This window comes from Natator depressus, chromosome 18, assembly GCF_965152275.1.
Source record: "Natator depressus isolate rNatDep1 chromosome 18, rNatDep2.hap1, whole genome shotgun sequence".
Classification (NCBI taxonomy): domain Eukaryota; kingdom Metazoa; phylum Chordata; order Testudines; family Cheloniidae; genus Natator; species Natator depressus.
The window spans coordinates 20,566,597-20,592,677 of NC_134251.1; the positions used below are offsets into that span (position 1 = coordinate 20,566,597).

General features: G+C 43.4%; 2 long non-coding RNA genes across 2 annotated transcripts in view; one reads left to right on the plus strand and one right to left on the minus strand.

Annotated features, from left to right (window-relative positions):
* Positions 1–3,450: 3,450 nt before the first annotated feature.
* LOC142000880 (uncharacterized) lies at positions 3,451–13,474 on the minus strand. Its single transcript, XR_012642348.1, has 5 exons — positions 13,072–13,474; positions 9,954–10,034; positions 9,260–9,374; positions 6,406–6,504; positions 3,451–3,596 (listed from the first exon to the last, which is right to left on the minus strand). It is a non-coding gene; the product is annotated as an uncharacterized LOC142000880 (long non-coding RNA).
* Positions 13,475–15,707: 2,233 nt separating this feature from the next.
* Positions 15,708–26,081, plus strand: part of LOC142000873 (uncharacterized) — a 33,602-nt gene continuing 23,228 nt past the window's right edge. Inside the window, exon 1 of the long non-coding RNA XR_012642342.1 lies at positions 15,708–16,072. This is a non-coding gene — a long non-coding RNA (uncharacterized LOC142000873). The remainder of the gene's footprint in view (positions 16,073–26,081) is intronic.

Genomic DNA, 26,081 nt, shown 5'->3' on the forward strand with positions numbered 1-26,081 from the left:
CCTACATGTAATGTGAATGGCGCACAGGTCATTCTGCACAGGGATGAATGTTCCCCACAACGCATTAGTATTTCCACAAAATGGGGTTAGTAAGAACATCCCAGGGACATTGTGCAGGTTAAACCATTAATGCTGGTAAATCACTTTAAGATTCTTGGGTGAAAGGGGCACTACAGAGCTAAAGTATTGTTAGCATTAGCATTAATGACAATATAATATAATTTGACCTGGAAAACACAGCACCAACCAGCTGGGAAAGGATAATTTCTCCCTGTAGCTGTATCATTCCTTGCACAGCTCTGACATTGATTGACAGGGCTCTCGGTTTCTTGCCAGTGTGCAGACCAGAACTGCCAACGGATGATTTCAAATTCTTTATGAACTGAGCTGGGCCATCCTTAAAATCTTTAGCACTCAAATAACTAGAGCAGAGGGAAGCTGTTTCCTGTCAGTCTTTTCTTGATTGTTTCAATCTCAGCCCACCACCAGCAGAGACTTATAAACAGGGAAACACTTCCCAGTTTGATGGATAGGTCCAGGATATATAACCCTTGCATCTTCGTCCAGCCTCAGAATGCTATGTAGAGCCAACTATAGAGATATTTCTCCATGCTAGTTTAGTTAGTTAGGAAGGAAGGAAAGCAAACAAGCAAGAAGTTAGGGGACAGCCCAGCATCTCATGAGATGTCAAAACCTAGTGAGATATCAGCTTTAGCTCGGGAAAATTAAAGTGTGTGTGTGCTAGCGGCTTAATTTTAATAGAAAGCTTAAAGAAAGATGAGATTGGGGAGAGAGACAGTTAACAATTTTAAAGACAACTGAGTAGATGGAATTATCTTTAGCTGAAACAGAATGTGACAATTCATCTGTGCAAAATCAATATTAGTGAACCAGAGCGCCGAGGAATACGATGCAAAGGACAGGAAATCCAGGGGGAAGGTTAATAGCAAAAATCAATGCGGGCTTAACTCAGCAGAAGTGCCATTTCCATGGGCAGCGGCCAGAGAGTTTTCACGGAATTCCACAGTTCGACATCTGCATACAGTGTCTTAATCTTGAGACAGGGCACAAAACTCTCCTTTGGTCTCTCAGATACTATGGAATAGGCCCCGTGCTCCCGGCTTTGGCTGCATGCCTTAGATCGCCATGGAACATGCCGTACATTTGGGAAGGATAAATGTGTCCAGCTCAGTAGACAAGCATTATGGTTGCTAAAGCAGATAGTGTCTTGGATGCCTCCTCTTATACTTTATTCCCTGGTGAACACTGAACAATTTGTTAGTCTCTAAGGTGCCACAAGTACTCCTTTTCTTTTTGCGGATACAGACTAACACAGCTGCTACTCTGAAACCTAGGATAGATTTAACACCTTCCTCCCCATTCCCTGTTTCCTCAAGTCCATACCTTCGTACAGGGGGAGCCTCCTGCAAATATTTTCAGGGACTCTGCTGAGGTCTTCTGGGGTATTTCTGAGCAGATTATCCTGCCCTCCAGGGAACCCTACCTGCCACAGAGCTCCTCCTGATAAATGCATGCAAGTTGTTCTAAGCAATTGGTTCAGGCGTGTGGTGGGACAGGGAGACTGGACCTGACTTCACAAAGGCTCGTAAGTGTCACTATTTAACAAGGAGCCTTCTCCTCTCCTCACCAGAGTGGGACAATCCCACAGTAACAGGGTGCTGTCCCTCTGCCCCCTAGCTGGGGTGCACTCCTGCAGCAGGCTGCTGCATGAAAAGTGTGCCTACCTCAGTTTCCCCTCCTTCCAATCCCCAGTAACTCCATGCAAGCTTATTTGATTCAGCAATACACTCCTGGATCTGGTTTATTACCAATGAACAGTTCAAGTAAAGTGCCACAAAAGTCCCAAACATAATTCTCACACACATGCCTTAAAACCCCACATTCTCTAATCCATCAGCATAGCACATACCAGCATCTTCCACCACACCTGGACTCTTCTTTGGACCTCTCATCTCCTTTTACTGGGACAGCCACTCCACTTTCAGCTGAGGAGCAACTCCTCTCTTTCCAGCAGGAATCCCCACAGCCCCCTTCCGCTCTTCGGCTTAGAAGTCAGCAGGCAAGTCCATCTGCTACTGTCTGATCTTCAGTCTTCTCCAGCCCTCTGGCCCTGGCTCTCTGGCTTCAGGACCCCAGCCAGCAAACCCCTCTGCTGCTCTCCTGCCTTTAGCCTTCCGCAGGAACCACCTACAGCTTCCTTCAAGGACCTTCTGCAGCCTCCGGACCTCTAGCAGCTCTCACCTGCCAATCTGTACCCTCTAGGGCACAGGTTCCTTCTTTGAAGCTCAGCTGAACCAGCCTCTTCCATCTTAAAGGGCCAGTGTTGTCCTGTGATACCCACTTACACCGAGAGAGATGACAAAGGAACAACAGTGCAGAGTAAATGCCATGGGACATGATGCTGCCACACTAGAGGGGAGTATGTGGTGAAAAGCAAACTCCATGAACATTCACTGATATTGGGAAGTGATTATGGATTTGCATTCGCTTTCTGTGCACATTTCAGAGCTTTGCCAGCATGACTCCTTGCAAAAAAGGACATTTTCTCTCAGCCTTAGAGATGAAGTGCTGCTGTGTACATCAGGTAGGAGTGTCTGATTTCTCAAGGAAGATAGCTGTTTATCTGCAGATTGTCAAATTTAAAGATGGATGGGACATGGCATTCTTGTCCCCTGAGTATATTTTTAGAGTTCAATGTTTTTCCCCAACTCAGATCAGGATGAAACATCAAACTCTCAAAACTATTCATGCACCAAAAACTGGTTTGTGTTTATTTCAGGCAATCAAAAAGTGTCATCATCATTTGATTCGACTTCAGTGGGTTTTTTTTCAACGTGTTTTTCAGTCTAATTAGCTTAAATTTGGAAACAAAATGTAATTTCAAACTGGAAACCTGGAACTTTTTATTTGGAAAGTGCTGAAACATTTTAAACCTTTTCCCTCGACATGGTTTGAGTCAGGAAGTTTGTCAGAAATAACCTTGTTTCATGCCCAGTTTTGGTTTGGATAAATCAGCACTTTTCAACAACAAAGATTCATCTAAAAATTTCCAGTCAGCTCTAGTCATATTAGGAAGCCTATGGCCAAACTCTGCAGGGAGGTTACTCCCTAGTACACACTGCTGTCTGGGGGCCCTCTGCTTTTCACCTCAGCTGAGATTCATCTGGGAACCTGGGAGTCCACTGGCAGCAATTTTACAAGGTAAAGCAAAAGGCAACTTTCCGCTGGCTGAGCCAGTAGGAATTTCATTGAGCTGGTCTAGGCCTGAAGTTGCTTATTGCATATTTCACACAGACCAAGCACTGTGCACTGACACACAGTTGCTGAGGTAACTGTGTTTCTTCCCGTGAATAGTTCCTGTGAACTAATGATGAGCAATAAATGATTAGCATATAGAGCCTGCATAATTTCCCACTGCATATGTTATTCCTTCTGTGGCAAGACAGTTCTGAGACCCTGCTTCTCCAGAACTTCATCCAAAGTCTCCTTGGCAGAACTTCTTGCTCTTCCTTTTCCTCTGCTGATTCAACATCTTCTTTCCTTTATCTTTTGTCCCCTGTTTCGAGTGATGGGAGCTATGTGAGTAAAGAACCAAAACAAGGATATCAAATAATAGAGCAGTAGTATTCAACCTGTCGTCCAGGGGCCCCTGGGGGTCTGCAGTCTCTGACTAAGATTTCCAAAGGGGCCTGGACCTTCTTTTGAAATATTTTAGGGGTGCACAAAATAAAAAGGTTGAAAACCACTGTAGTAGAATGATTCCAGGTTATTTACATGTGGTCCTATAAGTGATGTATTGACAAGTGATTTTATCCCCTGGTCCATATCGATACTGGCAAGATTCAATTGGTGATCGAGAAAGAAAATACATATTGAAAGTTGAAATGATACTTGTATGCAAATGTGTTGTTTCTAATGCATGTTAACTAATCAGTTGCTATAGAAGACACTGAGTATTCATAGCAGGGAAGCTTTTTAATATGGCAAGAGCTATCGAAAGTATTTTGCATGATTTTTTCCCTGACTGTCAAAGTTTTACCACAATGTAAATTAAAAAATAATTGAAACAGATCATATGCAACTCAGAGCAGGCATTATTCTCCAGTGAGGGGTAAGGGAAGAGTAAAGCGGCAATGCATGGCTTTTGTAGTCTTGTCACTTTGATGAATTCTTGAGTAACGTCAGCCTTTAAAGCAAGGATACTCTTGCTTTATTCTACATTTCTGTCAATTAAATACCAGATGGAACAATAACTCAGGTTGGCATCAGAAGGCCTAATTTCTGTGTTTTCTGCTAATCAGAAATATATTTTTTGTCTTGTAAAAAAAATTGCAAATGGAAAATTTGTTAAAAGGAGCCACTGATTCATTCCTTTACAGTGCAGTGTGTTTCCCTGTGATCTGTGCTTTCTGGCCTATTGCAAAAGGAAACTAGCTGGCAAAGATGACTCTGAGTTCACTCTAGTCTCACTCAAGAAGGAAAGCAACATGAACTATTTTTGTTTAAAAAACCCAAAGGTTGTGAAGTGTGGCGTGAGTGAGTGAGTGAATCAATACGGAGTAGGGTTTATTTTCTAATTAACCATGCATGTTATTCACAAAAGCAATCTCTTATTACAGTCGAACATGCATCACTCCGAGGGGGCTCCTCAGTAGCTTACAGAACATCAGGAAATAGGGTTTAAAACAATATTCCCTGAATGTCAAAAACAGATTTTCTTTATCAATGGCTGCATTCAGAAAGGAGACTCTCTGAACATGTGCCTTACATTCTATTCTCTGAAGAAAAGATTATCTGAAAGCCTAGTAATATTCTTGTGCTCCCTGGAATTTCTCTTATTATTATCCCCCCAAACCATACAATTCCAGCAAGGCATGTGAGGTGCCGTTTGCACTGAAGGTTTGTAAGATATTTCAACTTCAATTATTGCATTTTCCCTCGGAGACAGCTGATGAGAGCAATGCATATTGATTTTGTTATCACATTCTATTCCTTCACCAATAGCAAGGTTTTGTGGATACCTGGGTAGATCATGGAATTGTCGAAGCAATAGGCAAGCTCTGTGGCCTGCTGTTGTGATCTCATTCATGGTTTAGGAAGCAGATGGGAAGGTGACATAAATAAGCAACCTTTTTGTGGGTCTCTACATGTTTTTGTGTTTGAAGACAGGTGAAATGTAGAGCTGAGTGAAAAAATGTGCAATGACTAATTTATGAGCCGAAAGTAGCCTCTTGTTCCTCTCCTGGAATATCCACAAACAGGTTAAGCTTTTTTAACACAGTCATTTGTGTGTGAATAGGTCTGTGTGAACAATCCAAACTTCAAAATTAGTTTTTTGCAAGCATATATATATATTGCTAAAAGAAAAATACAATCACTTGCATGTGCAGAGAAACATAAAGGAGGCATGAACTCAGCACAGTAAATATTTGCAAACATTTTTTTTCTAAAGTATTCCCCGAACTCTAACAAATATTTCCCAGCCTTTTGCTAGAGTGATTGGAATGCCCTCATATATTCAGTGAATTATGATAGTAATTGCACTGTCTTGATCTTGTCAAAGTCAGTTAATTTGATTTGACTAGCTCTTCCTCTTCTCCGGTGTATACAGTGTCACTAATCCATGTGGAAAGGCTGAAATGATCAACATACAGAACATGCAAATGATAAAAATTACCCAGCAAGCCAATCACAAAGCAACATAAGTCAGAGATGCTCATAAAAGGGCTTGCATGCATACTGCGCAGTACGGGGCTGTAATTTATTTTTCATTAACAACAGTACGCAGTCTGCAAAACCTTCCATCTCCTGGGGTCGGGGTCTCACTTCCTATAAAGTCCAGATAATTTCCAGATGTAACAGAATGGGACGTTTCTTGGACGTTTACAAGACATAAAACTAAACAGTTGTGTGTGACACCGTTCAGATTGGAACCAGTTTGCCTCCTTATCAAAATACATGCATCACACACAATTTCAGCTCGAATCAAATGAAAAGCCCCATGCAGGACAGCAACATGACCTTTCCAATCCAATTTCCAAGGATGGAAATATTTGCATAGCATCATTGTAAGCACAGGCTTAGTTTAGTTGCCGTAACAGCTCAGACTGTAGGTCCATCTAATCCTGCATCCCATCTCCGGCAGTGATCTGTACACGGGGGTGTCAGAAATTCAACCTTCCATTGTCCCTAGCGCCTTGTGACATTCATACCACCTGACATAGGGGGCTGTGCAGATCTGCACCACCAAGAGGAGGGAGTGAAGGAGTGAGCAGACCCTGTGCTCCCTTAAAGGCACGGTCTCCAGTACCACATGCCCCATTGCACAGGACTTGATATTTTGGGAGACCTTCACATGGGTTGAGCAAGGGGAGGGGAGATTACCTGCATTCTCCTCCAGCCCAGCCTCGTAAGAGCCATCACAATGAACCCCGCCGATCTGTGCAGGGCTGATCAGGAGAGGGGCAATCTCTTTTCAGTCACCTGGGGGGACAGACAGAAGTGCTGAAGCCTGAGGTTTGGTTACCCCCCTAGCGATGGGTCAAAATGCATCCCTGGGATAACTGTCACAAAGCCCGTGGAGATCTGGCAGGGGTGATTATGGCCCCACGTTGTTAATGTCCACAGCTGCACATGTAAGTGATCTTCACAGTCATCGAGACCTTCCTAGCAGTCAGACACAATGTCTGTCATTTCAATTACTTCCCCTAGGTTCCTTTTATAAAACCCTCAGCTCACCCTGATGCTTTGGTTAAATACCCATCTCATCCCACATGGGACGTGGTCCAGGGAATAGAGGAGAGATGGTGGGCAAAATCTAAAGTTTTTAATGACCGCCTCCAAAATTGCACCAACAATGCCTTCAGATGCCACTTTCACACAAACATTTGGGGGTTCATGTTAATCAAACTGCTGACATAAAATTGGAGCCTGAGCTGAGAAGCCCCTTAAAACATGGTCTCCTGCCTCCCACGCCATCTTTCTGGTGATTATTTTCATCTTGTTTTGCCTCCTCGCAAATAGACCTTTCCCATAAAAATAAAAACAAGGCATGGTTTAGAATTATATCTGTGCATGAACATTTTCATTTCGCATCTGCTGCTTTGAATTAGGACTTGAATATTCATTTACAAAATGTATAATTTATTGGTGAGGCAGACAATTAATAATTTAAAAGTTATTGCCCTAAATTAAGTATAACGTTTAAGCTGGCAGAGGATGGGAGCACTGAAGCTTGGAATCACAGACAAAATTGGAGGAAATCCTTTTAGGTCATCACTGGCCCAGCCCCTGGAAGGAAAAGATTATAATTTACAGCACAAGGCATTTGGGTCCAAGGGCCTGATACTAAACCTAATGAAGTCAAGGGAAAGACTCCCATTGACTTCAGTAGGCTCTGGAACAGACCCTAAAACACACTGCAGCCAGCACAGGTCTGCATCGTTCAGCTAGTTCTCCTCCTCCTCTGATAGCATTTATTAGACAAAAAGAGACAGCAGAAATGAAAGTAGAGAATTAAACATGAAAATTTAATTAAACCATCCTTTGATCACTCTCTGCGGAATGGACTTTGGTTCGAAAGATTATTTGTAGGAGTGCAATAATAGCATCTAATTAGGATAGGAATCAACCTGAAATGAAAGTTAGAAAAACCCACAAATCAACTCACCCCATAAACATTAAAGGGAACCAAATCTTATTAAAGTTATATTTTATAGCTCAATTATTTGCCTCCTTTCTATTGTGTATCAGCTTGCTCTTTTTGATTTAAAATAAGCACATACATGTAATCAAAGAAATATGTGGCCAAGTTGGAGTTTTGCCTAAGTGAGGATTGCATGACAGTGACCGGATTTGATCCTGTGGAAATTAGGCATGGAAAAGACCTTTATATACTCTAAAGTCACATGCATTTCATCTCCTCCACATGCCCGTGTGGGACTGTTGCCCTCAGTATGTTAGGGAGTGCTTTTTCCCTATGCGTTTTGGTCTAATGCTTCTGAAGTGGCTTTGGATTTGTGACATGAACTAATTACTTCCCTAAGGGCTTGCTCAGCCTTGCTCGGTCACCAGGGAAGAGTGCAGACTGGAAAGGTTCATCCAAAAAGGATCCCCATCTCCATCACTAACTACGTGGATACAGAGATACAAGAGCAGAAAAGCTAATCACTTCAGACACTAAAGAGAAAATATGCATCCAATTATTACAGGGACTCACACTCTCCGGGAAACATTTTAATAGAGGCTGAGGTGATAGAGAAGAACTTGTGCAATAATTAAAACCCCTTTTCTTGGCACCCTTTTGTAATATTTGGGGATATAAGGCTAGAATATGTTTCTTCTTTTTGGAATATATGCACGCAGGACATTCTTCAAATAGCATTCGCAATGGAAGCAGATCTGTATCTCTAGGACCTCAGGGCAGACATACTGATAACTAATGTGACATGTTTGTCACCCTCTGGTATCACTGTCTTTTATTATTTGTGTTACAGTAGCAGTCAGAGATCCCTTGAAATCAGGGTCCCATTGTAGGAGAGAGGTAGTTCCTGCCCTAAAGAGCTTACAATCTAAATAGACAAGACAGACAAAGGATGGGAGAAAGGAAAGATTGTTATGCCCATTGTATAGATGGGAAACTGAGGCTCAGAGATGAAATGAGTCCCCCAGTGTCACACAGGGTGTCTATGGCGGAGCTGAGAACAGAAAGCCAGCATGTTAACCAGAAGACCATCCTCCCTTTCTAGCTTTATGGACATTTCTGGAAACCATACACTATCAGTCTCTGCTGGGAATATGGTTTTTGTTCCGTGCCAGGGAATAGGTCTTCCACTATATGTGAGCCTAATGGTATAATCATTCAAAGGGTGGTGGAAAGCAGAAACTTTGGATGGCAGTAATTATCTTTTAGGCTTTTCCTCACACAGAGTAAATTCCACAAAAGAATATGCATGTACCTGGCTTGGTTTTGTGAATGAGGCCCTTAAAGATTTGCATATATCATAATAAATGTGAGTCATAGCCAGTCTGCATTTAAAATGCTCACTGAAAGAAGGAACCAAATATCACCATTAGTGTTTTTATCCTCTGCTATTTCATATCACAATAAAATGTCACAAGAAAAAGAGAAGCAGATTTCTGATATTATTACTTTGAACTTTTCTTGGCTATAGTCCCCCGAAGCATGACATTTAGCGAGGGATTAAAAAAAACGGACTATCTCCTTAATCATTTTTACCTGACTGCGGTGGTGCCAGGCTGCTGGGTTTCATCGTCTTATTTGTACTTCAGCAGTGAGTTGGCAGTGGTGCTGAAGCCCTGGGACCTGACGCGTTCCTCACTGCGCTGCCAATCTTTCCAACGCACAGGCACAAAATACATGTCATTTAAGGAACGATGCTCTAGGTGAAGCCCATGGAAGGCATTTGGCAAATTCAATAATAGTAATATTTAGCATTTTTAGGGCCTGATCCACAGCTATATACTAGATGTAGCCAGTTACTAAGGAATTCTTAAACTACATAACATTAAACAAGCCTGTTAATAAAAAGTAGAGGCATGTGGGAATGGAGGATTGGACAGCTCAGATGGCTTCACAGGGCACAAGTTACCAATGTAAATTCAGTCCAGGTTAGCACTATGGGAAACTGTTCCTATTTGCTGGTCTTCTGGTGTGCTATGGTGCCCAAAATGAGTTGGAGGGTCTCAGTCCAATTCCTAATGGATGAATGTTCACATCGCAAAAACCACCATGATAACGGGCATGGACTATCTGGTAGCGTGGGTGAGGGTGAAAGAAAGGGATGGCCAAAATCTTGGCTCACACCCTCAGGACTGAACCAGCTACCTCCAGATCTAAACGAAAGTTGTAATAGATGTACATCACCTGGGGATTGGGCACAGATTGGGCACCTGGGGATTGGGCACATCACCTGGGGATTGGGCATCAGCGCTCCCTGTGGTCTTGGGGGATTACAGCTTGATGTGCTTGCTGCTCTCCTTCATCTTCTGGCCTGCAAAAAGGAATCTCTTGTTTATCAACAGTCTCTGGAAGACATTTTATTGACCTAGTGCATCAGAGCACTCTTGTGTGCTGAGGTAAGTCTTTGTAGACCATCTTTCTTAATGGTGCCATCAATAGTTGGCTTTGAAAAGGGAGTTTCCTTGGAATGTGAATTTGTCTTGTGGAGGATTAAAAATGAATTAGTAAAAAAAAATTACAAGTCATTAAAAATTCACGGTGAAAGGAAAAATGTGAATAGATGTGATAAAAAAGTTATAAGAATAAAGTGTTTTTCCATCAAAGACTTTTATGAGTTCACTTAAAAAAATCTCCATTTTAACTGTATTTAATTTAATTTATGGACCTATCATCAGGCTTAGGAAAGACCAGATTCTTCTTTCTTTCTTTCTTTCTTTCTTTCTTTCTTTCTTTCTTTCTTTCTTTCTTTCTTTCTTTCACTTCTGTCAGAAGTTGTGTATGTCTCATAGGGATGGGAAGCTACTAACATAATAAATTATTTTAATTTTTGAACAAATACTTTCTTTCATGAGCAGATGGTGGCTTGAATTCAAGGGTGCCTTAATAATTGAGGATTACAGGTCCCTTTGACTTTCCAGAGGACTTATGCTCCTAAATCACTTGGAAGATCTTGAAAATCCTTGTGAGCCTATTTTTCAAATTTGGTCCCTAGAGCCTGGTCCAACTGTTCTTTGAGTCAACATTCCAATTGGCTTCAACTGGAGTTGGCTGAAGCCCTAGATAAAAATTCCCAATTTGGGTGCTCAAATCAGCATAAAGGACCTCAATCTTGCAAGATTTTCTGCATGGAATCACTTGAGAGACTGGGGCTTAGGTGCCTAAAATGGGCATTTGGGTACCCAAATGAAGAATGGACTACCCTAATTTAGATACCTAAAGTTTGAAAATGGGGCCCCAATAGACTGTGAGCAATTTATACACAGAATTCCACACTTTTTTTCATTTGGGAATTGTCTGTGGACATGTCACTAAATTCCTGAATTCACTCATTCTTCAAAATTATCATGAATATTTTCAGAGAATAGTTCTTGGTGTCCAGATCATTTGCAAGCAGCTCGCTGAAAATATTAAAAATCTATGTGGTGCTGCCTAGCTGCACAAGTCACATAACATTGTCTCCATTCCTTGAATGGATGACTTATGAATACATCAACAAAAGTTCCAGTTTCAAATTGTATTTTCAAGCATAAAATTTTCTATTTGACATTCAAAATTTGCACAGTTGTTGGTTAATTCTGCAATTCCAAATTTGCTTCTTGTAAATATTCAAGCTTTGAGCTATTTATGTATTTTCACACTAGCAAAGATGGGTTTCTAGGATATTTGCAGAAAGCAAACACAAAAGGGGTGTGAACACAGCTGAAGCAAATTTATTTAATAATTTGAATGAATATGGATGGAAGCTGTTTGGCAGTATTTCCCCACTTCTGCATATTATATGCAGGCTCTTTGACTGCTGAAAGTGAAAAGCTGATAATTGATTGCAGCAAGTCAATATAATCTGATAATATAAAAGGAGATGTTGAAAACACCTAATTCTATTTTCTTATTTCTTATGGTTCTTTGTATCAGGCTTTAGGAAGACTTCCTTCTTTCTTTCTTTCTACTCAGTTTGCCTGCCTTCTGTATTTTCAGAAATGTTTTTTCTTTTACATGAGAGATTCTTAAGCATCTGATATTCTGTATCAGTTTTTCTGCCCACGTAAATTCCATGTCAGGTCCTTTGACATTTTGAATATTTCCTCCTGTCAATCCCTTTTATGTCCTGTTGGATCAGTCACACACTGATGCCCATACTCTGCAATACTCTTTGATTTCATTTGGGTAAATGGTATCATAGAGGGAGGCTCTGACCAGGACATCCTACATTTTTTGGCTATGAGAGTTGTATACTGCCCTTAATCCACAGGTGTAGCTGATACAGACTAGCATTGAGATTGTCAGAACTGACGAGGGGATTTAGACACATGACCTCCATAATGCGAGCTGTGTGTCTAGATCCCTAGACCACTTGGACAGTCTCAAACTAGAGCTGCATTTAACCCAGAGGTTTCACTTTGCAGGAGTTCACATAAACCCTCCCTTAGGTTTCGATTCTGTGGGTCTCAACCCCTTTGTCCAATTCTCCCATAATTGCATATGTGCAAATCTCATTGTCTGGTAAGCTTCCCATTGGCTGGGAGCGTGGACAGGGCTCCAGCATTTTTACCGCAGTGTCTTCTAAGCCTGGTCCTAAAGTCTACACCTTGTCCACACTACAGCTTCCAACACAGTGACCACTGGTTAGGAATTATAGATCCCATTCCCGGCCAGTGTAGCAAGGTCCTAGAAGTTCTGTGCAGTCTATCATGCACGGACAAGTTCATATATCAACAAATCATTGAAAACATTATGAGTTTGATTTAAATCCACCAAAGCTAAGATAATTCGGAGATAAAATAACTAGGGCATTGGCCTTTTTTCTGGCCTTGTGAAGAGGGAAAAATGTCACCCTAAATGATGAGCTATCCACAGGCCGCAGGATTTTGTAACATTTTATACCAAAGAAATTGTTCTATAAAGCAATATAATACTATACTGTAGTTTACATGGCTGTTAATGCATGGGCCATCATGAAATAAAATTAATTTCATATAGTGGAGGTGAAAAGAGACAGCCTGGATGAAGGAAGCCCCCCCTCTCTCTTCATAAACAGTCTGGTCAATAACAGCACAAGTTCACCACTCATTCATTCACTTAGACTATTGTAGTGCCAAGAAGCCTCACTTTCATTGGGGCCCCATCATGGTCGGTATGGTAGAGCCACATGATAAGTGACAGCCCATATGCCAAAGAGCTTGCAGTCGGAAAGACGTGGGTGTAACAGGTGGATGAGACAAGCACACAGGCAGGAGATTGGAGAGGGGAGAGCAGACTAGCAAGATACTTTTGCACACACTAGCTGTACACAACCGGTGCACACACAGCCTTATCCCTGAGCTGGAGTGACTTGGCAAAGGGTGGCTTACCTTCCATGTCAGCTGGTCCTCAGCCTCAGGCTACCAGGAAAAGAATCAGCAGGAATGATTTGTGATCTGCCAGGACACCAGTCCTCCACGAGCTGCACTGAGACTACCAGCCCAAGAACTATCTGACAGATAACAATTGTCAGTCACTACTGTCCTAGGCTGGATTTGAACTGGGAAAATAGAGCTGAAAGGGTCCCTTGGCCATTTCCAACCCTCCGAGCTACTATCTAGTCTCTCTTGAAATCAGCCATCTCATGAAAATTCTTCAGTGGCTCTCAATATTTAAAATGATATCTATATCTATTTTTTTTTCAGATTCTGCTTGCTAGAGACTGAACTGAATTCCGTCACTGTGCTGTTTTGGCCTTGGTCCCACTGGCCGTGCTATGATGGTTTTGAGCTCTGTAAGTGAATCTAGTTTAGTTGATTCATCCTGTGCATTTAATTTTGATGTTTACATAACAAGGTTATATAATTGCACAGCAAGAGCCCAAAGGCAGGATCTAGAATTATAACAGACAGCAGGATTAAAAATTCTTACGTGAAGTACATTAAAAACAAAGTTCTTAAGCTATATTTTATCTCAGCGGTCTGGGGAGCTTTCAACTTGATTTGAAAAAAAAATCAAAGCTACTGGCATTTGAGAACCACCGTTTTGTCAGGATTAAATTATAAATAAGAAACTGGCACCTCACTAGATAAATATGTTGACTAGGTAATTTGGAAGGAGTGGAGACAAGATGATTGCATGACACAGAGAAAAATAGAGGCTGCCTACCAAGGAAGTCAATTTCTCAGTGGAATTATATGTTCTCAAGTAAGTTACTGAAATGAGGGCCCTTTGACCAAACTATTGTTAAATTCCTTTATTACAACTAACCTTGGGTTTGTGAAACCCCTGGCAGGGTGCTGGCCCTATACAAACCCTGCTAACAATAATAACAACTGAATGAGGATAACCATACGTAATAATTTGGGGGCTATTTGAATCAGGTCCATCCCTTGTTCAGGTAGTGTAAAAACCTAGTGCAAACCTCCCCCCTAACTCAGACTAAATGCCAAACTCCTCTGAAGTTTGAAAATATCTGGTAAATCTCTTCCCTTTTTAAAACATCTGTGTTCTTCTGCACTAGGCTTTCAGATGGGATCAGGAATGTCATAGGAAGTTGTTCTCATAGCATTTCTGACTAAACAGAATCCAGGAACTGGTTGAAATCGTCTAAGAAAAATGGTGTTCCATCCTGATTCCCATCCCGAAGAGGTTCCGGAAAGCATAGATATGAGCTTCCAGTCTGTGACAGGCCCTCACAGTAATGTGAATGAGCTAAATGGAAAAGTGCAGACTAATTAATACCCTTGTCACTAAAACTGGTCAAATAGCAGAAGAAAGCATTCAGCATGTAAACCATACAATGGAGACTGGTGGTGATAGTGGCCAAGTAACACATTGGCAGAACACCATTCGACGGCTCTGTTCCCTGATGCGCAAATTATCGAAGTGGCTGGGCAGCTAAGGAGAGCTAAGAGCCAGTTTGTGAAACTGAGAAAACATGGAAAATAATTGCATGTACAGATGGATCCAGCCTGAGATTTGTCACTTTGAATTAACACTGGCAGGCACCTGCACCAGCAGCATTTGGAGGGGAATTCTTTGCCTATCACCACAGCGACTGTACTTCTGCAAGTGAGATGGTGGCAGTTAGTCTCCAGAGGGGGAAAAATACAGTCAAAGGGAAGCTGGTATTTAAACTTTGCAGAGTGGGAGAGAAAAGGTGTTGTTATGGTAACAAATTGCTTGTATTCTCCAAAGGAAGCTCTAGTTTTGTTTAAGAGGGAGAAAATGCAGAGAAGGCAAAAGGATAATATTTCAAAAAAAATTTAATGAGACATGAATTGCACATTCTCTTTCTGCTGGAGTGTGTAAAGGTTCAAGAGGAAGGGAGCATGGCATTTCTAACCAGGTCTTAAATACAGTGCGTGCACTGTCTTCCTGCTGACAGCTCTGCACCGCGGACTGCACAGAGCCAAACGTCAGTGACTTTGTTCCTTCTCATGTTGCAGTCTCCGAATCAGGCTCATGTTTGTAAAATGCAGAGAGCAGAAAGCACCTCGGGGGAGCCAGGGATAGCCCCTTATTAATTTCTGGAGAGAGAGAGAGGCTGGCTCCTGCCAAAGAGCACAAGGGGAAGCCATGGTGAATTGGACAGGCCAGCATGGTGTCGATTCTCACTACCCTCTCTGTGATGCTTCCAAACAATCCCTCCCCGAAGTAAACCCTGAGAGGGGAATGCAAAATGACATGCTGTGTGATAATGGGGGAGGCACTGGAGGCCAGGCGAGAGAGTGCTGCGAGGTGGCCCCGAGGAAAGCCTGGTTCACTCTGTGCGTGCGCTCAGCTCAGCACTGCTGGTGCAAAAACGCTTTTCTAGTTCTGTGGAGACAAAAATTCCCGTGCGGTCGCCCCCGACGCACCCTGCAGCTCAGGTTGTGGCGCAGGAACACAGCGTGGCTCGTATCGCTCAACAACCACGCAGGCCTTCAAGCAGCCTCGCTGCAAGTTTACTGAACAGATTTCAGTTTCACAGTTTCGCCTGCCCTCTTCTCCTCGGCACAGGCACTCACTCGTCAGAGGAAGGTGGCAGTTTGACGAGGAACATGATAATTAGGCACGTGCCAGAAATCAGGTATTAATAGAAGCACGATTAGAGAGTTTATGGATAATTTAAGATGCAGCACATTCTTTTAGTGAGTGCCTTGTCTGTTCAAGAGCAGTAATTGCCTGTTACTTTGCAGCTTCTGATGTGCTTGGCTGCATGACACATGAAGATACAGCATATATTTAAAGAACTAACACTCATTCAAAGTACCTGCTTGCAATTTTAAACACAAGAATCCAATAAACTTCTAATGGCAGGAAGGAGATTGACCAAAAAAAAAAAAAAAAAAGAAAGAAAGAAAGAGAAGAAAAAAAGCACATACAAAACAGCAAATCAACAGCCAGGTCAGTACCCTATAGCAAAACACTGGATGTAGCTCTTATTAACGGCTTAAACTACAGAAGGCAGTTTTGCTTATCTTTAACTGTGATAAATACTGCCTCACCTTTACGATATGCCACTTGTTTTGTGCCCCAGAGCAAAGATGCTTTCTTGTGCATTGATCAAACAGAATGTGGTTAGTGGTTAAGGGGAAATAAAAGAGCTTTTGCATACTGAGTAAGCCCTACAGCACATTACTTGTTTACCTTCTGCTATGTCTCTAGAAATGCTCTAATTTGATTCTTCACAATGTGATGGAACTTTGATCCCGGCTGTGTATTAACATAAAGGAAGATCCTTTATTTCTGACCCAAAAGGCGCGTGCTGTCTCATCTCCCCCTAGCCACTGTAGTACGAGCAGCTCATGGCTGGTGGTGGCATTGTGACATTACCTGTCAGTCCCCCCAGCCAATCCCATGTAAATAGGCAAACTAATTGGATGGGATACTGGAAGAGGCCTCAATTCTTTGTGTTTCATTAATTTGCATGTAGTAATCCTATTGGGTCAAATGCACTGAGTCAGCGGGGCACGTGAGTGGGAACGGGACACACATTTTGAAGGGCAATAGAACCCCGATTTACATAGACAACCCCCCAAGCCCTGTTAGCACAGGTGGAAGTCTCTAGCTTTTGGGTGACACCCTCCCTATCAAAACTGGTGGAGACACAGTAGACCCTGGGAATTCACTCAGGGCAGTTTGAGAAATAATAACAGAGGGTGCCTCATGCACGTAGGCTAAGATTTTCAAAAGCGTCTAATGATTTTGCGGTGCCCAGCTTGAAACACCATGAAGGAGTCTGATGAAGGGGTCTGATTTTCAGAAAGTGCTGAGCACTTGCCCTCTGACAATCAGCTCCCTGTCAGACATCTTAAATTGGGCCTCTAAAAATGGTGGCATCTGAAATCACGAGTTCCATGTGCACGAGTTCCACTTCAGTTTCGTGACAACAGCTCATTTCCAGTGTGCCAAAGCTCAGTGTCTCTGGTGCACTGTTCCTGGCTCTTGACAGCACAATGAGCCCCTTGCACTTTTACAAGCACCAACAAATTTAAATGAAAATAAAGATCAGATTTGACAATTGTTTGCCTGTGGAATAGTGGGGAGGTGTCCCTTGACCCCAGAATTTCCACCCTATGTGACAGTGCCCAGTGACATGAACCCTCCTCACATTTGCTGTTCACTTGGCTGAATCATTGTTTTTGTTGCAGTTAAAGGTGGGACAGGGTTTTGAATAAGTGTCTGTGGCTGAGAGTTGGAATTCAAACCAACTCTTTAAATGCAGTGGGGCAGAGAAGGGGTTTTGTTAGGTACCACAGAAGCCAAGGCAAAAGGTAAGAAGAATTCACTTAATGGACGCCTGGACACCACTAATGTCCACTTTCTTTCCTTTTATGTTTTTAAAATAAAAATACTGTAAAAATGTTTTTAAAAAAATCCAAAAAGTAAGTGAGTGCCGGTGAGTCCCTGGGGATAATGGCGAGAAACTTGAATGCAGCTACCAAATGAAGCGCAAAGCTGACAGACATGAAGAGCGTCAGCTCAGCACGAGTATATAAAGTTTCTCCCCCATTCGACTTTTGTGTTCATACTCATCACCTTCGGAGTCACTTTTCCTTTCATGCAATTGCAATGTTGTGCCATCTCGATGGAGCAGCCGATCATTTTCCACCCCTGGATATGCATCTAGATATAGTCCCCTTCACGCAGCAGGCTGCTTCTTCATTAGGAAAGATGACAGGCAGCCCAAAGTATTGCACTTCTCAATGAGCTTCCTGGTAAGGGGGTAGAAGTAGGCTGGAGCAGCGTTCTATCTGCCAGCTGCCAAAATGATGGGACGGCAGTCTCAGCAGAATGCTTGTCGACTCATCTCATATATGTTGAAAGGAATTTTAGGTTGTGAAAAGCTTTCCTATAGGTAAAATGAAAGTTCACATTTTTTCAGAGTTCCCAGGGCTCTGCCAAACTCTGCAATAAATCAATCACTTTTTTCATCTCCAGTCACACTCGTAGGGAACCTTGTTCAATTGTTATTTCCCAGGCTTTTAATGTAGTGCAAGTGCCCTTTGGTATGTTGATCTTTGTGATTACATGATGAATTGAATTTGATTTAGATATAATTTTTCTAATTTGTGCACCCAGTTACTTATCATTTCTACATCATGGATTTTGGATCACATCCAACCATTACAATTAAGGTTTGTACAGTGAGTAAATGATACAGGAGGGCTTGAACACAGGATCAGCAAAAAATGCAACTGAGATTGCAAAACCCAAATTATTTTTGTGATAATTTGATTCTTGAGAATTTCAGTTAATTGTTGTGTATCTCTCTCTTTCTTTTAATGAGTTCATTTGTTTTCAATGGTTTGCCTTCCTACTACTGTGAGTCCAGAGAACTGAAATAGCAGCCAAATTCCAGTCAGAATGGAAAATCACTTTGTATTATCCAAGTCCTCAGATGAGCAACATTCTTTGCTTTCATCTTCAGTGTGAAACATTTTTCATACTGTCTCGGTGGTGATGAAAAATCCTCCTTAAATTCAGGCAGAGCAGAGGTGAGAATTCAGGCTTTAGGAATTGCACAAACCCCCAAACGTGTATACCAAGCTGAATTGAATCAGTCCTTGGACGAGAGACCTTCAGGAAAGTGGTAGTGACAGCACTGGATCCTTGCTGTTGGCCCAGTGTCTCAGTTGGGGTGCAACGTGGTGCTGTCTTTCTGGGTGGGATGAAGATGCCAATGCACAAAGCCTGATGGTTTATAGCCATCTCCAGCATTTCTCATGAGCTGTGGTGCTAGCTCCATAGCCCTGGAAAAATCCCAGTGCAGGTTATTTTATTCTGCCTCTCTAAAATCCCCCTGCAGTCTCAGCTGGAATCGTCAGTGCTCAGCCCTTTACACAGTCAGGCCCGAAATAACTAACTTTAGTTTTGCCCTCTGTAAAATGGGGATAATGATCGTGACCTCCTTTGTAAAGGGCTTGGAGAGCCGCGCGGTGTTAGGTAAGAGCTAAGCCTGCTGCTGATGATTAATAGTGACTGCAGGTGCCTATCAACTCTGAAAGGCGGACCCTCGGGGTTTGTCTGCACAGCTAGGTTCAAAGCGCCAGCTGCACTGGTAGCACAAGCCTTGCTATCCAAGTCTGTCGACAGGGCTGGGCGGTTCACTGTGCAGACGTACCCTTATTGGCTCCAGCACGTTTCTTCACTCCTTGCCCTAAGCTGACGTATGCCATAGCTGCACTGCGTGAACACTCAGCTGTACCCCGGTGGTAGCTGCATTTCAGAGCTGTGTGAATTGACCCCTCTATACCCATGACCTGCCTCCTTGCAGGCACACTTTCCATCCTTAGCATCCTTAGCAGACTTCCAGCAGTAGCAGCTGGTCCCGAAGGAGTGGGTTGTCCTGCTTTCGCATTGTCCCTCTCCCTGGGGGACCTGCCAGGGTGGGGCAGCTTGGAGTTACATCCGGAGCCCCTGCTGGCAGAGACTGCCCAGTGGATGTACTTTTCTGCCCACTTTTGGGATGAGGGCAGTGCAAGGTTTATCGGTATCTTCGGCTGCTGAGGCCCCCTTTCTCTCAGGGTGGACGTCCCTTGCCAGGGTCCTTGTGTGACGGTCTGTGCTGGTAGAATCCAGTGCAGATGTTGTGGGAATCAAGCTCTTTATTTTAAGATAGAAATAGGTTCATAGAGTCACAGATGCTAAGGCCAGAAGGACCCATTAGAACATCTAGTCTAGCCTCCTGTATAACACAGGCCAGAAAATTTCACCCAGTTACCCCTGTATTGAGCCAAGTAATTTGTGTGTGACTAAATCCTATCTTCTAGACAGGTAACCAGTCTGGATCTGACCACATGATGAGGTCATGAATCCACCACTTCCTTTGGGAATTGGTTCCAATGGTCAATCACCCTTATGGTTAAAATTTTGGGTCTCATTTCTAATTTGAACATGGCTACGACTTCCAGACACTGGTTCTTGCTTTGCCTTTTTTTACCGGATTAAGGAACCCTTTTGTATGCCGTGTTTTCACCCCCTAATGGTACTTGTATATCGCAACATAGCCACATCTCTTATCTTCTTTTTGATAAGAAAAACAAATTGAGCTCTTTAAGTCTTTCCCTGTGAGGCACTTTCTCCAGCCCTCAAATCATTGTATGGCTCTTTTCTGCACCCTCTCCAATCAGAACCCTTTTTCTTCACGGAGCCTCTGTTTTGTTTTAGTTTCCTTAACTAACTTAGTTTTTGTAGCAAGGCCCGGCTTGTGGGTGGTGCTATAAAAAGCCATACATAATAAATAACAATAGTGATAAAGGCTTTCGCTGTCTCTCCAATGAGCACAGAGACGTGTACTCTGAGGGAGCACTTCATTACTCTGCTGCTTTTCCAAATTCAAGAGCTTTAAATACCTAGCTTCTTTAAAAAAAAACAACAGTTGGGTGCTGAGTATCTTTTCCCCCAGGAACCTATGGTACACCTGGCCCTCTCTTTTGAAAACCCCACGGTGACTCCCCATTGTTTGACATTTATTTCTGATCATTCAATCTCTGTCACTCTGGTTTCCTAGTGGGCTCAGAAGTGACAGTGACATGGCAATCACTGGCTGTGATCTCCCAAGCAGCCTAGCTGATGAACACGCACTCAAAGCTGCTGCTGGCATGTCTGAGTGGTTGTTGTCATATAAATTGGTTTTGAATGATACAACTAGATATATAGAGATACTTTTAAATTTAGTCCTTCAATTCAAGTTAATTGCTAACCTCTGCTGCTTCCAGGGCAGGTAGGGTCCTTTATTCACTTCATAATGTTTTGCCTTGGCATGTGTCTTGCCACTTTCTCTAAACCGTGGTGAGTGAAACAGCTCTGAGAAGCTGCTAGTTGAAAATAGATGCATCTGAAACCCTCTGGGGGACTTTGCAGTGAAAGAGCCCTTCAGCGCATGTGCAAACATTAAACAAAAAATCAGGAAGGAAGAATTTAAAGCAATGAGAGCAGGAACCCAGCTGCTGACTGCTCATGGAGGCCTATTGTTAATTAACAAATGGCTGAAACTTGCAAGATTATATGTATCACCAGTACTGATGAATTTATACCCCTGCTATTTGTGATAAGGGATTAAGGCATACAAACCCCTTGATGAGATCAGGATATGTCTTCTGTTTATAAGTTGCATGTATCCTCACTGCTTTCTTGATCAAGATCTCTACAAAATAACCTGGCAACAGCTATACTGTCTATTTCAAGGTTAATTGAATAAGCAGTTGAAGGTCATGCGAAATGCACTTGCTTTTAGTAAAAGGTCTAATAGAAAATAGACTTTTGTTATTTCCCATAACATCGAAATCCAAAGTGTTAGTGCTGGAAATATGCAGCTTTCCTCTGTTGGCAAATCTTACTTGCCAGATATCCAGATGGATAAGCTCTGAACCAGTTTGATTTGAAACCCACGATATGCTGGGGTTTTGATGAGTCAGGTAGCTTGCACTGCTTTCCCCTAAAGTGATAATTAGGGTTGTGCATCATATTTACAGAGAAATCTTGTTGGCCTCACTTGGCTGGGTTTTTAAAAATGTTTTGTTTGCTAAACACTTATGAAAAATGAGTATAGCATGCCAGATTATATTTGGTCGTGACTATGAATCCACAGCACATAACAGCTGAATCTGAAGGAAAGGTGGGTTTTGCTCAGAAAACTACATTTTAGTCGAGCCAAGGAGCTGCACAAGGTCCAGGCCTGAAAGACTCTGTAGGCCTTACAGGTCTGAGCTTGAAATAATAATAATAAAAAATGTATTTGGGGTTGGCGGGGCTTACAGCTTCTATACTGGCTCTGAAGGCACTCCCAGTTCTCTGTGGCTTAGGTCGCCCACTTGTTTGGGAAATGTACAGGAAAGAACTAACTAAAATTCACATAAGTCACTGGGGTGGTCTTCAGCCTCAGACTACTGTCTTTAACATAGTGCCTGCAATGAAATCAAGTGAAGTACAGGAGGCAAGCTGGTGCTGAAGCTGTGGAAGGGAATGGATAGAGAGGAGAAGTATAAAGATGCAGGAATCCTATTGACATGGGATATGTTTGTCATTCACTGCTTGTTACATCTCTTAATTGTGTGTCTCCATCACTTGAGCTTCCCCCTCCTGATCTTGACAGTACGTAGTTTCTATGCATTCTCATAATATCACTTTTTCTGGAATCTTTGCAATCTGTTTCCTCTTTTAACTCTCCTGGGCGTGCACGCACAAACAAAGCCACACATACTGCTAAGCAACAGAGCCCACGCACCTAGAGTCCTTACAGTTGGTATTCCAGCCCTTTAAAAGAGCTCTTGAGCCAGCATCTTTCCATATTTTTAAACTACAGGTATTATACGTCCTCAGCGGCGGCAGATGACATCTGAAAGTGAGGAGGCAAAACTGACTCACAAAGGTGTATGCTGAGCCAGTTCAGAGTAGTGGGTGAGGATTAAACTGTATGTCTATCCTCAGGAGAGTCCACTGGTCCTCCTTCCCCCTCACATGGCTAATATTTGGAGGGATGTTTCACACTGTGAATGTTCACAGGTGGTCACCACAGAGGGAGGGTGTATCAGATCCCATTGGGCCTCAGAGCAGGACTAGGAATATTTACCCTGAAACATTTCATCAGGAGGAAAGGACTAGTAGGATAGAAAGTGTCACATTTGGGGGGAAGGGACCACAAGACAGCCTCGGGCATCTACATGCTCCCCACTACCACAGCATCTGAGCACCTCACCATCTTTACCCTCACAACACCCTGAAGAGGCAGGGAAGCACTAGCCCCATTGTACATATGGGGAACTGAGGTCCAGAGAAAATAAGAGACTTGCCCAAGGGAAGCTTGTACCAAAGCAGGGACTTGAGCCTGGGGCCAGCCTTCTACTTAGGGATAACAAGCTCCAAGTAGGGTGGGGGCATGTAACAGGCATGCAGGGGGTCATTGTGTGTATTAGGCTCCAGTGCCTGAGGGATGAGCAGAATCTGAGCCTGGACGAATGTCTGGCATGCGCTGTGCTGCGTGTGGAAAGTGGGATGCCTGCCAAACGAAGCATTCCTGCTGGAAAGTGCAGTGCCGGCTTGTGATGCTGCCTGGGGGACAATGCTGGGAGTCCGTATTGGTGCCTGCTCGTGCACCTGGCTAGGAAGTGTGAAAATGGGAGAGGGGGAAAAGCACTCCAGAGGTTACATGGAGAGAGCCCCAATGAGTTCAGCACAAAAGCTGGTAACAAATGAGCCGTCCCTAAACCTCCAACTGCCAGAAGCTGGGGCTGGATGACAGGGGATGGATCACTGGAAATTGCCCTGTTCTGTTCATTCCCCCTGAAGCACCTGGCAGCAGCCTCTGGCAGAGACAGGACAGTGGGCTAGATGGAGCATTGGTGTGACCCCTTATGGCCACTCGTATGTTCTTATGTTCATCTTGGTCACATCCTCCATGCTGTCCACACAGAGGCTGGGACCTTCTCTGTGCAAAAAGGGAGCCAGGCATTTCCATACCCCTGAGGTTCCCCAGGGAAGGGGTAAAGCAGGCCCATCGCACCCCCTGCCAGAGATGCCATATCTGCCCTGCAGCCTGCAGCCAGAATGTCTCATTAATCTAGAGCCCCTGCATAGAGGAATGCTCCCAGCGGGGCTCCCCCTCCTCTGTCAGGCCATGGGTAATTGCATGAAGGGCTGGGGAGGTTGTTATATTCCACTGATGAGGCTTTAAGACAATGAGGAAGGAGGCACTGTCATTGGGCCAGGCTTCTGCCCCAGCTGCAAAGCATGTGCTGCCTCACTAACTCAATCCTTAGCCTCAGGCTTCAGGGCCACCCCTCCCAGGGGCCTTTGCACTTTGTCTGCTCCCTGCAGCTTCCCACTTTCAGTCAGCTCTGCTCCCCCCCTGGGGCTGAGTCGTCCCTTTCTCCTGGGACCCAGCACAGGAGCTAGCTCTGCTCTGGGGTGGCTTTCCCTCCCTAGGGCACAGCCTGTCTCCTTCCCCCATCTGCCCACGAGCAGCCCTTTATAGGCCAGGTGTAGCCCAGCTCTCTTTAATCGGCTGGATTGGGCCCACCTCTCTGATCCAGGGGTGCTGGGCTTCCTCTGTCCACAGGGACCAGCTGCCCTGGGACAGGCACATACAAGGGCATGTGGCTGCTGTGCTGTGTCATTCGGGGGTTTCCTCTCCCCATGGTTAATTCCTTCTGGCAGGAAGAGCAGAAGGGGCTGGTTGCCCTTAGCAGCAGCTGTTAGGAAAGGCACTCAGAAGTGAACTCCCCTGCTCTTGCTCCCAGACCTTTCATCCTTCTCTCTTCGCCCCCCTGTCCCTGCCCCTTTTATTGCTCTAGCAATGGCAAGCAAAGTTACAAGGAAAGTGTGCTTTGCCCGGCACACCCCCCGACACACCCACTCTACATAACACACGGCACATCCACAGGCCACATCATACCACCCATTGCACCCACCCTACGTGCACATCGCATGCCCCCCCCATACCATACACCCCACTGCAAACACCCTACATAACACACACGCTCTGCACCCACTACGTACCCCCCCACACACACAGAACTCCCTGCTCCACACACAGAACACCCCCACAAGACACAGATCCACTAACACAAAGCAAAGCACTTAGGGCTAAATTTTCATTCACTTCTACCTACCCACACAGACTCTGCCACAGCACATGTGCCTTTGCTCCAAACAACCAACACATTCAACTCCATAACACATACCTCTTCCTCTTACTAGTACCCCAAATAATCCTTCCACATTCACACACTGGACCCCTACTCCTCTCCACGTACATCGGATGCTTGAGTAATATGAAAAGACTTACAGAGAATGACCAATAAAATAAATGGGTGAGAATGCTCCCAGGAGCAGAGGGGTTACTTAAAACATTAGATTTACCCCCCCTCTCTCCCACCCAAAGATCTATATTCTGTTTTGTTTGGTTGTGTTCTTTGAATTTTCTATTCATAGCTGATTACTGGAACCAGGTTGAGCTCATTTACATGCAATTTACATAAAGAGTTATGAAGTGAAACTGCCAGGGTTTCTATTATCCAGCCCATAAACTTCCTTTTTTACTTGAGAAAGTAACACACAGATCCAGAACGAGCACTAAAACTTCACCCGGGCCTTTAATTTCAGTCCATCACATGGTCCAAATTCACTCTCAGGAGAGCTCAGCCCCAGATTACAGAATCATTTTTATGCTAGTGTCATAATACCCACAATAATTAATTAATAATCTCTGGTGGTAATAATAATAGCCTTATAAACCACCTTCCATCTAAGAATCTCAAGGTGCTTTGGAAAGGTAGATAAGGACTTATCTACACTAGCATGTAGAACTGCCTTAACTAATCCAGTATAGTTCTCGTATCTTAGCATGGATATAATTATAATGGCATAAAGTTACTTTATACAGATATAGCTGTTCCCATATGGGAAGGGGAATAATTACATCACTCTAGGTCACCTTTACACTGGTAGTAACTGCGTCTACACTGGGGCTTTTACAGGTATAACTACATTGGTAAAAAATCACACCCCCTAAGTGAATGTTATATTGACACACCTGATAAGTGCAGAGCAACCTAAGTACCACAGTCCCCATTTAATAAATGGAGACACAGAAATATTAAGTGACAGGTTTCAGAGCAGCAGCTGTGTTAGTCTGTATCTGCAAAAAGAACAGGAGGACTTGTGGCATCTTAGAGACTAACAAATTTATTTGAGCATAAGTTTTCGTGGGCTACAGCCCACCTCATCGGATGCATAGAATGGAGCATTTAGTGCTATATGGAACATATAGTACATGAAAGCTTATGCTCAAATAAATTTGTTAGTCTCTAAGGTGCCACAAGTCCTCCTTTTCTTTTTACAGAAATATTAAGTGGCTTGTCCAAGAGAGGAAAAAAAGTGAGCGAGAGAGGTGAATAAAAAACAGATTTCC